Source organism: Pristis pectinata, chromosome 20, assembly GCF_009764475.1.
Source record: "Pristis pectinata isolate sPriPec2 chromosome 20, sPriPec2.1.pri, whole genome shotgun sequence".
NCBI classification, from domain to species: Eukaryota; Metazoa; Chordata; class Chondrichthyes; order Rhinopristiformes; family Pristidae; genus Pristis; species Pristis pectinata.
The window spans coordinates 5,439,578-5,445,944 of NC_067424.1; positions in this window are offsets into that span (position 1 = coordinate 5,439,578).

A 6,367-nucleotide genomic window follows, 5' to 3' on the forward strand; every position below is an offset into this window, starting at 1 on the left:
ATAATTACCAAAAGCAACGCGTGAGAGGCATTTACTCCGGACCCTGAAGGCAAAGACTGTCAACCCAAATGACTATAACTTGATGATGATGAAATGATTAATATAAATGCGCTGAAGGGGATTTTTATTTTTTTATCTGCCCTATTTCTATGGCGAGAATTACTGCATTTTGCAACCTCAAAGTATTCTTGTCCCAGTCAAAGTATATTTTCTTCATCTCTATGTTAATAATGTAGTCAAAACGTTCTGACAAAGTACATTGGTCCATAATCAGACTTGGATTAATTCTGACTCTATTTGTGAGTTTCTGGCTAAAGGGCATCAACCTGAAATGTTGGTGGTTTCTCTCTCCACAGATACTGCCCGACTTATTGAGTGTTTCCAGCATTCTGTAATTTTCGATGTAAGCATCTTCTGTGTTTAGCTTTTGCAGTTTTGCTTTACGTTGTACAAAACCAGTTGTGCCTGCACCAGTCTGGATCCATGCAATTCAGTGTGCAACAAACGGACACACTTGTTTGGCCCCCGATCCCAGTGAGCGACTGGTCTATTGCTGCCTTTATGGGACTGTGTGCGCACTGTGTTTAACAGGAAGTAGCACTTGGAGAAGTGGGTGGGGACCAGCAACTACCCACAGAAGACACCACAGCACCTTGTAGGTGAAGGCCTGTGTAGAGGATCTACATTCAGTAGATAAGTGTGAGGTGATGCATTTTGGAAAGTCAAACCAGCATAGGATTTGTACTATGAATGGTCGGGCATTAGGGAGTGTGAAGGAACTGAAGGATCAAGGAATGCACAGTATGTTGAAAGTGGCATCACAGGTAGACAGGGTGGTGAAGAAGGTGTTTAGCTCACTGGCCTTCATCAGTTAAGGCATTGAGTATAGGTGGTGCAGTTGTACAAGTCGTTGGTGAGGCCGCACTTGGAGCACTGTGTACAGTTTTGGTCACCCTGTTATAGGAGAGACATGGCTAAACTGGAAAGAGCACAGAGAAGATTTACGAGGATGTTGCCAGGACTAGAGGGCCTGAGTTACAAGGAGAGGTTGGCCAGGCTGGGTCTTTATTCCTTGGAATGTAGGAGAATGAGGGGCGACCTTATAGAGGTGTTTAAAATTATGAGAGGTATAGATAAGGTGGACAGTAACAGTCTTTTCCCCAGGGTAGGGGAGTCCAAAGCTAGGGGGCATAGGTTTAGGATGAGAGGGGAAAGACAAGTGGGAACTGAGGGGCAACTTTTTCACGCAGAGGGTGGTGAGTGTGTGGAACGAGCTGCCAGAGGAAGTGGGTGAGGCAGGTACAACAGTATCATTTAAGAAGCACTTGAATGGGTACATGGAGGGGCGGGGCTTAGAGGGATATGGACCAAACTCAGGAAATTGGGACTAGCTGGGTTGGGCACTGTGGTCGGCATGGACTTGTTGGGCTGAAGGGCCTGTATAGAACATAGAACAGTACAGCACAATACAGGCCCTTCGGCCCACAATGTTATGCCAACCTTTAAACCTCGCCTAAGACTATCTAACCCCTTCCTCCCACATATCCCTCTATTTTAAATTCCTCCATATGCCTATCTAGTAATCTCTTGAATTTGACCAATGTACCTGCCTCCACCACCACCCCAGGCAGCACATTCCATGCCCCAACCACTCTCTGGGTAAAAAAGCCTTTCTCTGATATCTCCCTTGAACTTCCCACCCATTACTTTAAAGTCATGCCCTCTTGTATTGAGCATTGGTGCCCTGGGAAAGAGGCGCTGGCTGTCCACTCTATCTATTCCTCTCAATATTTTGTACACCTCTATCATGTCTCCTCTCATCCTCCTTCTCTCCAAAGAGTAAAGCCCTAGCTCCCTTAGTCTCTCCTCATAATGCACACTCTCTAAACCAGGCAGCATCCTGGTAAATCTCCCCTGCACCCTTTCCAACGTCTCCACATCCTTCCTATAATGAGGCGACCAGAACTGGACACAGTACTCTAAGTGTGGTCTAACCGAAGTTTTATAGAGCTGCATCATTACCTCACGGCTCTTAAACTCGATCCCTTGACTTATGAAAGCTAACATCCCATAAGCTTTCTTAACTACCCTATCCACCTGTGAGTCAACTTTCAGGGATCTGTGGATATGTACCCCTCGATCCCTCTGCTCCTCCACACTGCCCAGAATCCTGCCATTGACATTGCCTTGGAGTTTGTCCTTCCAAAGTGTACCACCTCACACTTCTCCGGATTGAACTCCATCTGCCACTTCTCAGCCCAGCTCTGCATCCTATCAATATCCCTCTGCAATCTTCGACAATCCTCCACACTATCCACAACACCACCAACCTTTGTGTCATCTGCAAACTTGCCAGCCCACCCTTCCACCCCGTCATCCAAGTCATTAATAAAAATCGCGAAAAGCAGAGGTCCCAGAACCGATCCTTGTGGGACACCACTAGTCACAGCCCTACAATCTGAATGCACTCCCTCCACCACAACCCTCTGCTTTTCTACAGGCAAGCCAATTCTGAAGCTACAGTCAAGCTTCCCTGGATCCCATGCCCTCTGACCTTCTGAAGAAGCCTACCATGTGGAACCTTGTCAAATGCCTTACTAAAATCCATGTAGACCACATCTACTGCACTACCCTCATCAATCTGTCTGGTCATCTCCTCAAAGAACCCTATCAGGCTTGTGAGACATGATGTGCCCTTCATGGCTTTATGCTGGCTGTCCCCGATCAGACCATGATTCTCTAAATGCCCATAGATCCTGTCTCTAAGAATCCTTTCCAACAGCTTGCTCACCACAGATGTAAGGCTCACTGGTCTGTAATTCCCTGGACTATCCCTACTACCTTTTTTGAATAAGGGAACAACATTTGCCACCCCCCAATCCTCCGGTACCATTCCCGTGGACAACGAGGACTCAAAGATCCTAGCCAAAGGCTCAGCAATCTCCTCCCTCGCCTCGCAGAGCAGCCTGGGGAATATTCCGTCAGGCCCCGGGGACTTATCGGTCCTAATATTTTCTAACAGCTCCAACGCATCCTCTCTCTTGATATCAACATGCTCTAGTACATTAACCTTACCAACACTGTCCTCAGCATCAACAAGGCCCCTCTCCTTGGTGAACACGGGTATCCGTGCTGTATTGCTCTTTGACTCCCAAGACATGGGAAGGAGCACATTCATTGAATAGAAATAATAGGGTTTTAAAAACTGAGGATGTTGGGAATCTGAAATTTTTTTTAAAATCACAGAAAATGCTGGGGACCCTCAGCTGGTCAGGCAGCATCTGTGGAGGAAGAATTCTTGTCATGTTTCAACATTTACCCAATCCGACCATTGCCCCTTACAGCAACTAACATGTCTACTCTGCTTATTACAACCTTTCTCCTCTGTGTCTCTCAAAGTTAAGCTGACTGTAGAAACAGATTTGCAATGGTGAATAAAGACACGAGACTGCAAATGCTGCAATGTGGAGCAAGAAACAACCTTCTGGAGGACAGATTGCTGGGAGAGTCCAGGACCAGAGGGCACAGCCTCAGGATAGAAGGACATCCCTTTAGAAGAGAGATGAGGAGGAATTTCTTTAGCCAGAGGGTGATGAATCTGTGGAATTCGTTGCCACATACGGCTGTGGAGGCCACGTCATTGGGTGTATTTAGGCAAAGGTTGATAGGTTCTTGATTAGTAAGAGCATCAAAGGTTACGGGGTGAAGGCAGGAGAATGGAGTTGAGAGGGAAAAATAAATCAGCCATGATCGAATGGCAGAGCAGACTCGATGGGCCGAATGGCCTAATTCTGCTCCTATTTCTTATGGTCATATAGATGCAGGGTTTCGACCCGAAACATCAACAATTACTCTCCCCCCACAGATGCTGCTCAACCCGCTGAGTTCCTCCAGCACATTATTTGTTGCAATGGTGAACATTAGGCATTGTACTGTGAACTTGTGCCCATGGTACAAACAGAAACAATTCTGTTGCCATTGACGAAAGATACAGGAATTGACTTCACAAAAGGTGAAAAGCACTCCAGAGGAAAGAGCTGGAAATACTCATAAGTTAGATTAGAGTTTCCTTATAGTCTCACTGCAAGTATTAACGATGTTGGAACTCTATTTAAACCGGATTCATTTTGATATAGCTGCAGGTCTGTATTTGCATTTTAATTGAATCAAAATTGATAACACTATTAACTAACTCAGATGAAGAAAAAATACATTGATTAGGTCAAGAATATTTGGAGGTTGCAAAAAAATGCATTTACTTGCTGCAGGAATGAATCCTCAAAATAAAAATCTCCTTAAATGCATCTTTATTATTCCAGTTCACATAATCTTGCATGCAATCCACAGAGACCATTGCAACCATTTGTTGCAGTTGTTTGAAAGAGCCATCTCATTAATCCCCACTCCCGTGCTCTTTACCAATGGCTGTGCAAATATTTCGAAGAAGACCTGCTTACATTCTAGTGCTGGTACGAGGGACCAACAATCATATTGATAAGTATGTGTATCATTTGAACTCCAAAACTGATTTTCATTTAACTGAGTGCATATTCCAAGTGGTGCTGAAGGTTGTTCTGGCCCCCTACAGCCTTGTACCCTCACCAATTTTTACAGGTGCACCTTTAGAAAGTATCCTATCCTTTAGATGCATCACAGCTTGGTACAGCAACTGCTCTGCCCGTGACCGCAAGAAACTGCAGAGAGTTGTGGACACAGCCCAGCACATCACGGAAACCAGCCTCCCCTCCATGGACTCTGTCTACACTTCTTGCTGCCTCGGGAAAGCAGCCAACATAATCAAAGACCCCTCCCACCCCGGACATTCTCTCTTCTCCCCCCTCCCATGGGGCAGAAGATACAAAACCTCGAAAGCACGCACCACCAGGCTCAAGGACAGCTTCTATCCCGCTGTTATAAGACTATTGATGGACCTCTTGTACAATAAACGTGAACTCTTGATCTCACACTTGACCTGGTCATGGTCCTTGCACCTTATTGTCTGCCTGCACGTTCTCTGTAACCGTAAAACTTTATTCTGCACTTTGTTATTGCTGTTTCCTTGTACCACCTCGATGTAGTGATGCTTTGAATGATCTGTATGGGTGGCATGCAAAACCTCGGTACATGTGACAATAATAAACCAATTACCCAGGTCACACAAAGGCAGGGCAGTATGGAATGCCTGGGAGGCGATGGATCGGGTTGAGTGGCCCCTAATTCCTCCAGTGGTGCTCTCCGACTTGGGTGCATGTCCTGCACCAAATTCATCAGCCATCCCGTCTCCCAAACCTATGACTTTTACTACCCAAGACAGGGCATATGGGAAGACCACCACAGAAACATTCCCCATCAAGTTGTATACTGTCTTGACTTGGAGGTGTTGTGCCGTTCCTCCACTGAGCTTAAACCCTGGAAGTCCCTGCTAAAAGCATGGTCAGCACCTCACCTCTTGTGGCAGCTCAGGAGGACGCCTCTCTACCACCTTCATGTTGTGTTAAGATATTTATTAGTCATGTCTATTGGAACATACAGTGAAATGTGTCTTTTTGCATTACTGAGAATGTGCTGGCGGCAGTCCGCAAGTGTTGCCACGCTTCCAGCGCCAACATAACATGCCCACAACTTCCTAACCCCATGTGTCTTTGGAATGTGGGAGGAAACCCACAGACATGGGGAGAACGTACAAAACTCCTTACAGGCAGCGGCCGGAATTGAACCCGGGTCGCTGGCGCTGTAATAGCGTTACGCTAACCACTACACTACTGTGCCACATTAGGGATGAGAAGTAAATGCTGATCTTGTCAGCAAGGCCCATAAAAGAATTCATTATGACAAAAGCAGCCTGTCAAACACTGGCTCTTGAGGAATCTCATTGGTCCCTGCTCCCCCACCCTTGCAGGTAGCAAACTTCAGATCATAAACTCCCTCCACAAAAAAGATTTCCCTCAATTTTTCCCCCATCTCTGTCTCCTGATCTGCCAGTACAATTTGCATGCATTACTCGCCTTGCCTGTGGGGACCAGGTGCCTCAGTGGATTCCCATTCAGTACATAGTTATTGTCCTCACCCCTTTACCCAACTGGCCTTTGTTCATGTACAAGTTGCAGCAGTGAGAGCTGGCAGCCTTTCTTCATGTTTAACATCACAATCAAACCCCATCTGGAGCTTGACAGCAGTCCATTCCACACCACAAACCAAAGCAGCAACATTTAATTTCACTCTTTAATCCCAAGTGCTTGATAATTGTAGCGTCCTCACTGAATTCAGGGAACTAAAGATTGCTGAATGAAAGCCAAAACACCAATTGTGCATCTGCACAGGACACATCAATTGGACAAACAACTAATCTAGTTGTGTATTCTGATGT